This window comes from Lonchura striata, chromosome 1 (genome assembly GCF_046129695.1).
Source record: "Lonchura striata isolate bLonStr1 chromosome 1, bLonStr1.mat, whole genome shotgun sequence".
Classification (NCBI taxonomy): Eukaryota; Metazoa; Chordata; class Aves; order Passeriformes; family Estrildidae; genus Lonchura; species Lonchura striata.
Window position 1 is genome coordinate 84645350 of NC_134603.1, and position 8804 is coordinate 84654153.

The window sequence follows — 8804 nt, forward strand, 5'->3', positions numbered from 1 at the left end:
ATAATGGATCATTTTTTCTCTCATGTGGCCACTGCATTTTTGGATCCACTTTCAGTAATCATGAGATTGAAGGTATTATGTGTAAACCAATTCATTACTCCAGTGACTGACAGGCAGATGTGTCTCCCCTTCTGAAGTGTCCCACTGGGAGGGAGCACTTCTGAAATGAATCAGCCTAGATTCTTGAAATATCTGCAGATGTAGCAAAAGCCAAGCATGTACAATTGTTCAATTGTTTAAATAGATGTGAAGTACTGTATCTGATTTTGTTTACTTCTTCACTTCTTGAGAAAAATTTGCATGTTCAAAAGCCTTGTGCGTTTTTTGCAGTTTTAGGATATTGATCTAAGAAAAGGCATTTTTTTCTCTTTTCTCTTTTATTGTATAGCAACCTTGTTTTTCAGCTCTGTAATTTATTGCTTAGCCTTTTATTTTTTAATAAATTTAACTTATTTTTTCAAGATTATGTACTGGGAACCTGTACCTCGAGATCAGGGAGGTTCCTGGGGCAGTCTTGAAATTCTTGACAGCCAATTTGCTGTTCCTGAAAAGCTGCAATGTCTTGTTTCCTGGAACTGCAAGAGTTGGTAACATTATAGTACATTAAAGTGATGGGACTAAGCGTATTTTGGCCAGCACCCGTGACAACCACCTGCAAGACAAAGGATCTGTAAAGATCCATAAGGCTCCAGGCAAAATCCTGGCTGCACTTAATGGCAACTTTGCTGTGAATTTTACGGGTAAATAATCATGCTATTCATAAAGTCACACTACATAACAAAAGGCATAGCATTGCCGCTTTGGGTGTTGGTTTACTTGCCTTTTGGACTTGTATTAGGCAACAGAAACTATATAAACACAACTGACATGATGGCAAACTGTTTCCTTTCAAGCTTTAGTGAAGTGTATGGGCATTCTTGTATTTAAAAAGATATTTAGAGCTTATGTGGAGGGGAAAGATAAGAACAAAAAGAGAAAGAGAAGAATAAAAAGATGTGCAATATCCTTCCACACATCAGCTAGGGAGCACTTCACTGGGTAGGGGGAGACCATTCAGGGCTGCTAGGATGTTTTCAACTCCTTCCTCTGTTATCATGTAGGTGGCCTTGTCTGTTTTAATGCCAAGGTGAGGTGTTATTATGACGTTCTTTAATTTTAACAATGCATGATCTCTGGAAGAAAAGAAAAAATAGTTAACTACTGTTGTTCATCTAAATGAAGAGGAGTCTTACTTTAGCTTTTGTGCTGTATTTTAAGTCAATTTGGTACAACTTTACAAGTCCCACTTAGACACAGAAAATCTGAGCACCTATATTGAAGTAATTTTGGACTATAATAGGATATGCAAAGACTTCATAGTAGCTCTTCTTTCCAGAAACACACTTCTGCCATGAGGCAGCAATTTGCACTATGCCAGAAGAGAGGATTAAACTTTTCTGCCACATTCACCTTACACAATAGTCTGAGCTGTAGTTATTTGCACACAGGAACAAGACCAAACTTCCCACAACCCAAAATGCAGCCAGCACAGTTAACTCCAAAAAGCACCATCCTGGTAGAGTGGTCTTTTTAGAGAAGCTAAGCAGTCTATGGGCTCAAGACGTTTACAGTATTTCAGCCTTGTATTGTGGAAAGAAGCCTGTGAAGAAGGACACCTCCTGGCTATGCAGCAAGTTTTAGGCCTTGTGAAAAATGCATATTTTATGATTGGCTTTTTGCAAATATTACTGTTATGTGTAATAAATATAATTCGCGCCATTCCTTGTATGAAATATGTAATATTGGATACTTGTTAAATCATGCCAGTTGTATTAGTTTCCCCACCCCACCCCCACCCCCCACCCCCCCCCTCCTTTGTAGGTGAGACTGAGTGTATATTGGAAACTGATTTACAAGTGAAAGGGAGATGGGCCATCATCGGTCCTGATCGTCCGAGATGGATATCATGGAAATCCTCAGACAGATCCATGTGAATGAAGCCTTCCCGTAAACTCCCAACAAGAATTCACCTACTCTGGACATTAAATTATTTCTCCTCATCACCAAAAAAGAAATTCTTATTAACCTATGGACTCTGAATAGAAGAAAGGACTGATTGCTAAAATCTTGGCCTCAGACGGAATTTTCCCTATAAAAACCGCCTGTGCCAGGATGGAGGTGTGTGGGCATAGGAGAAAACCTCTGCTGAGGCTGACTCCTTGTTGCACACCCAGGGCCAACCCCGGGCTCGGCTCTGTTCTTTCCTTGTGGCTGGCTAGATAGAATTTGACCGCTAATAAAATTATTTTTATTTTTAATCTGGCTGAATAAATTCTCATTTATAACAATTACAATGAATATTATATGTGTAATGTTAGAAAGTTATGCTGTATTAATTCTCTCACGCAGTGTGTTAAATATAGTTTTAGGTTCCAACATAATGTTAAAATAAAGACCATGTATGTGGGGGAAGTTTTTTTTTAGGAATGAGATACTCCTTCGAGGAACACCTAAATCTTCCAAAGGAGAGGAATTTATGGATTCTTATCAGAAGAAGCTAATTTCTTCAGGCCTTGCTCAGACTCCAAGATGCCACGGGATTAAAGGAAGCAGTTGACATACAACAGACACAGTTTCCTGTTTAGAATAGAATGTATGCATAACCATGAGGGATGCATGAATATGCAACAAGTGTATTGGTTTAAGGGTGATTCCTTTATTCACAAGTCATGCTTTCCGTGACTTAGCGTCCGAGAGCATCAGGACGTCCATAATTCTTTGCTTTTTATTGTCTTGTAATTGTCCTAACTCTAAACTTTATTACTCTAATTTTTATAACCATTTTATTATTATTAAACTTTTACAATTTTAAAAATCAAGTGATTGGCGTTTTTCACTGGCCTCAAGCAGCTTCCACCCATTAAAATTGGCAAGCTGCACTTTCTAATAAAGCAATTTGCAAGTCAAGCTCTGCTGCAACTGCACGGGGTGATTCTAAGGATTTGGTTTAAATGCTTTCCCTACCTCCTGCTGTTTCCTGGCTTCCCTTTGGTCTGTTCCCAGCCCCTAGTCTAGGCTGCACCCCATTCACATTCATGGCATTTTTATCCAAACTCCTGCCAGGGGCAGAGGGGCCAGCTCCCTGCCTGCTGCAGGGATGCCTCTGGCCTCAGCAGGGCTCTCCCATCCTTCCCAACAAATAAGCAGAGATGGCAACCTGGGCAGTGGTTCTGGGGAGGTGACATCCAAAGCCCTGATAACACCAGTCTACACAGTGGCCACCAGTGCCTCTTGGTCAACTACTGCACCTGGTGTGGAATTAGAGTGTCTCTGAGTGCACCTGGCAGGTAAAGAGCAGAGAGCAAAGAGAGAAGGGAAGGGGAAAGGGAAGAATTTCTGCCATGCCTGATCATCCTCGCCATGTGCCCCAGCTGTGCTGGATGCAGCACAGTGCTGTGGAATGCAGCAAGACCAGGCTGGACGGTACCTCAGCTGATGTTAATGAGGGTATCTGTGGGTCTCATCAGCTCCAGCTCTCTTTTCCTGATCAGCTTGTGTGTCTGAGGTGTCAGGCTCACTACAAGCATCACAAAATCTGCCTGCTGGAACAAGCTGTCTATCTTTTTGCAGTAAGTGGCACTGACAGCTTGCTCCTCTTGCCCCTGACTAGTGGGGAAAAAACCATTTCAGTTATGGAAACATTTTCTTCAATGATATCACCAGTATACAAACAAACTAAAGGATCTGATTTTCACATCCATATAGCAAACATGTGGCAAACAAAGGTGAATTTACCCTCAGCTCAGTGTTTAGATCCTTCTGGAGAGCTTCAAGTCTTACAGCACAGGATAAATTGCACTCCTGTCTATCAGCCATTCCAGTGCAGGATTCCAAGGGCTTCTTATGAAGTCTACAAATGAACTAAGTTTGAGCACTGAAGCAGACAGCAGCATACAGTCCATTCTCCAGGATCCTCTGTGCACCTCAAAGGATGCAGTCACTGCTCAAACCAGAGGAGTGGTATTCACCAGAACTCACCCATGCGCGCTCTGCAGTGATCCTCATCCTGTTGGCACTCCCAGTAAGCCTGTCATTTTTTTATTAATGAAATCAGCAAGGCAGCTCTTTGCCAGGCTCCTGGCTGCCTCAGGACTTTCATAGAGTAAAGTGTTCAGCAGAAAAATTTACCAGAGTAGAGAGATTTTTAGTTTTAACTTCTCACAGTGCAAAAAAATACTTGCCATTTCTCACAGTTTTTTGTAAATTTAGCTATCTGAACTTTGGGGAATAAAGAAGCAATGTCAGGAGATCATGTGTACAATCATCTGCTTCTGGTTTCAAGAGAATGGCTTTAAGTTATCTCCTCCCTAATCTAGGAATAAAGAAGTCACACTAAGAAAATAACTTCAATTTAACTTTGACCCATGTCTCTCCTAACAAATGCACTTCACAGTTTTTTATCAGGCCAATGACCAGAGAATAAGTGGAAAAAGAACAGAAGAGAACTGTTGCCAGTTTTGCAGCATGCAGAGTGCACCTTGATTCAGCACACAAGCTGGAAATGTAAATGTACTTTAAATATACTTTAGGCTTTTGATTTCTCTTGCACTATGCATTGATAATTCATCACAGCACTCTTATGAAGTGATATGCAGAATAAATAAATAGACTCCACAACTTGGGGTAATTATGAAGTGGATATGTATTGCCAGCACTCGACACAAGTGAGATCGCTCTCCAAGACTTGTGCACTGAGCTTTAGTCTGATGCAAACCTTAATTCACAAAGGTGTTCCATATGCAGTACATTGCACAACTTTTCTATGCATATTCAACCCCTGGCCCCGCCTGTCCTTGCCTCTCATGCTAAATAGGTCCACGTCCTTCTGGGCACACGCAGTGTGTTTGCCCATAGCAAACTGCTATGGTGGTCCTGTGGGGGTCTCTGGTGGTCTCTTGAGGCTGAAGATCGCGGTCTTCTTCATGGTTGAACTTTTGAACTTTTCTCCTTTTTGTGTGCGTATTTGGTTCTTTGGTGCTTATCCGAGTACAATCTGTCAGTCTCAGTAGGCTTAGGGACAGAGGAGCCTCTTTATCTGGGTTCTTTGCATCTTCAGTCCTTTCTGGTATTGTTCTGTATGCAAGAAGCTTCAGAAATTTGCATCTTCTTATGCCCTTTTGTACCTTGGCATAGGTTTCTTAAGTAAAAGGTTAAAATTCAATACATAACTTTACAAGCTAGACTATAAATGCTTAATTCATTTTGTTAACTTAAGTAAACTCCAAGAATCTCCGTTTCACTTATATAAATATTACTTTAAAGACTGAAAAATATTAAGCAGAGGGAGTTGAGGGTGATGAACATTAAAAAAATTAATAAAGGGATTTGTTTCTTTTAAATATTTTTTTTTGTGGTCTGTGAAGAAATTCTCAAATATCTTAAGGAGTACTTTCTTTTAAACATAAGTTTGCTGAGCTGTTTTTCTGAAGAAACAGAAATGCCAGGTATGGCTAAAAATTCCTGGCCTCATTCAGCCTTGTGATTTGCCTACAGCTAACTAAAGCAGTGACCCTCCTTCTGCAGTCTGCTTATGGGGAAAATCCCTGAAAGCCACATCCTAGCACTGCAGCTTCTCCCTCCAGTCCCAGAAGAGTAAAATTCTCTCAGGGTAAATCACAGTTTATAGCAGTAAATGTTTGTTCTGCTCATTATCTGCACCTTGGCTGATTGCAAAGGCATCAAGTTGTTCATGGGGGTCTTGCTCACTTTAAATTGAAGAGCCCCTGTGCTGAATGTCTAACAAGGTTCAGATTTCCAGATACACAACCTAGGAGGGACTAGAAATAAAGGGTGAAATTCAGTTAAATACTTGCTAAAATTCCTACTGGCTTGAGAAAAAACAAGTTTTTCTTAAGAACAGCTCTCAGTCATATTTTGCCAAGTATATGCTTCCTAGTTTCCAGCCACTATTTCCAAAATATCCCTCTTGAACTTCAAAATATGGGGGGAAAAATGAACAAATAGAGTTATGTTGTCACTATAGTACAATGTGATAAGAATAAAAAAGCATAAGCTTGATTTCCATTTTTCCACAGAAAAAGTTGAAATTTCTAATATAAAACCTAAATTAAGTTTCAAAGTGTTTAATCACTGAGTAACTCTTTACAGGTCTGATTTCAGGCAATCGTTCTTTTTTATTTTCTTTTGTTTTAATCTTGGCCCTATTCCCTCATTTCTTGCTATATTTCTGACTTAATTCCTTGAAAAGAAAATGCTGGCTATCTGGAAGAATTCCTGCTGCAACTAGGGTCAAGATATATGTTTACCTCTGTGTCCTGTTGTGGTACAAAATGTTCATTTCAAATGCTTTGGCTCTCACAGCAATCTTATACCCAATGTTGCCCATGCCAACTATCCCCAGAGTAGCTCCAGCAACTTTAACTCCCAGAATATCAGCTTCACAGTAGTCCATACCTGGGGAAGTTGAAATGTTATGGACTCTAAAAAAACACAAAAATATGAGAAATCAATGGAATCCAACACAGAGGAACAAGGCAAAAGAGTCTGGACTTGTGCTACTATAGCACACTTCTAATGGTTACAAACACCAATGTAATGTCCTAGGTAATGCCCTAAAGTACCATTACTCCTGTTACATATATATATATATATCATATTCCAATTTATTCTCACCACTCTCCAAAAAGCCTTTTGATATAATCCCTCCAAAAATTTTATTACTGCTTTAGACTCATGAAAATATTGCCCTGTTCCTCATCAACAATGATGAAGAATACATCATGAGGAATACATCAATGATGACGAAAACAAAATAATCATTGCCAATAAAAATGCAGAGTTTGAAGATGTCACGTGGAGAACACCACCAAATATTGGTTTTCCTCTTCACATCTGCCAATCTCCTTGGAAAGGAAAGTGTGACTTCTTTAAAAATCACAACTTGGTAATTTCTGTAATTACCTATTAAACCTGCACAATTCTGGATAGTTCTACAACACATAAAATACAGTTATATACACAGTGTCAGCACTTCTAGCAAGGTGACAGCATTTTGATATTTCAATCTTCTGATATTGCCAGCTTCTTTAAAACACAATATTGTGAAAACACAATAAAACACAATATTCTGAAAAGATACAAAAAATTACTCAGGAAAAAACTCAGTCTATCAGAAAACTCAGAGCTATCAGAAATGCCACCAGGGATGGTTTAAGTAGATAGAAACAAGAAATTAATCTTCCTTTTAAACTGTCTCACTTTTGTGAGGTAGAAACAGAGGGATGCAAATCCCCTCTGAGTTTCTCTGAATCCTGTGGTACAGATGGCAAGTCAAAATCAGGTAAATATAAAAGGATAATTCTGAAGGATTTTTTCCTGAAGAAGGAGGCTTTCTAACTAAGCCAAGGGTAGGTCTATTTGGCAAAATAGCAAGAAAAAATTGTTGATGAAACTAAAAAGGATACTATTAAAAAAACCTGGAGTAGGCTGCCTCTATTATTACTCTCTAATGCCCCTTAAATGCCCCAATTCTGCACCAATACATTTCAGTCTCCAAGAATATGCCCATGCCTCTATCAGCCTTGTGGATTCCTTCCAACTCAGGATCTTCTATGATTGTATATAATCTTGTTATGCCCCATTGTTGCCTCCCAAACTAAGTTCTTCTGCCAGCCTGTGACTTCAGTGATCATCTGGTTTTTGGCATCCCCCACTTTTGGTCATAGCACTCTAATGCCATCACATTTTCTTTATACCTCCTTGTAATATATGCTATGTATGTCTAACATAATAATTTAAGTATGCCTATTATACATAAAACATATTAAAATACCTATTATTCTGTTTGCCAAGCCAACATACTTACATTTTCACATTTTATGTAAAACCGTATGAACTACAGGTAATCCTAAGAAAAATCAAATTAAAGGCAGGTAAATCTTGTATGATTTTTTACAAGCCACAAAAGAATTGAGATGTTACCTTCCACAAGTCTTCTAGCAGATGCTAGCAGCAAAGCCATCCCAGTTTCTGCTGTGGTGCTGGAAATAGCACGTGGAGCATTAGCCATCTTCATACCAAAGCTACCTACAAGCTTTAGATCCAGGTGATCCATCCCCACTCCTGAATTCACAATCGCTTTCAACTTTGGCAGGGTCTGGAGGAGCTCTTTGTCGATGACTGATCTGTGCCACCACAAATAGATTGCTTGGACCTTTTTCCTTACATCCTTTATGTTTTCAAGAAATTCCCTCATGGTAATGAGGTGGAAATGTTTCTTCAGGAATGGCACATGGCTATACAGTATCCCACATATGCCACCAATTTCATTTACCAAAAGCCAAGGTAGTTCTCCTCTTTCCATTATCTGCACAAAGAAGAAAGACACTAAGTGTCAGAAGAAACACATATTATTATTTTCACACATTTTAAAGAATAATCATTGATGTGTCCTGTTTCATTATTTTATTTATGTTAAGATATTCTATAAACCACAAAGGAAGATAAGAAAACTAAGACAAGCAAGTAGCTCTTTTAAATATGCTACCAATTATACTCATACACACAGGTGCCCACACATACACACACACACACATACACAGATATTCACATAATCAGTCTGAACAAGTTCTGTCCTTGTGATCTAAGATTTCGTATTACTGCTACCATGCTCAAAACACAACACATTAATTACTTAGTTTCAGATCATCAGTAGTCTGCAGAAAAAAAGTGCAATAATCTCCTTTTCTAGCCTGAAATCATAAAGTACCCTGTCTAAGTAATTTAGAAAAATGTTGGACCAAATC

At 39.0% G+C, this 8804-nt stretch overlaps 1 pseudogene; it reads right to left on the reverse strand.

Moving 5' to 3' along the window:
* Positions 1–1015: 1015 nt before the first annotated feature.
* LOC110483460 (putative 2-ketogluconate reductase) lies at positions 1016–8365 on the reverse strand (annotated as a pseudogene).
* Between the last annotated feature and the right edge of the window lie 439 nt (positions 8366–8804).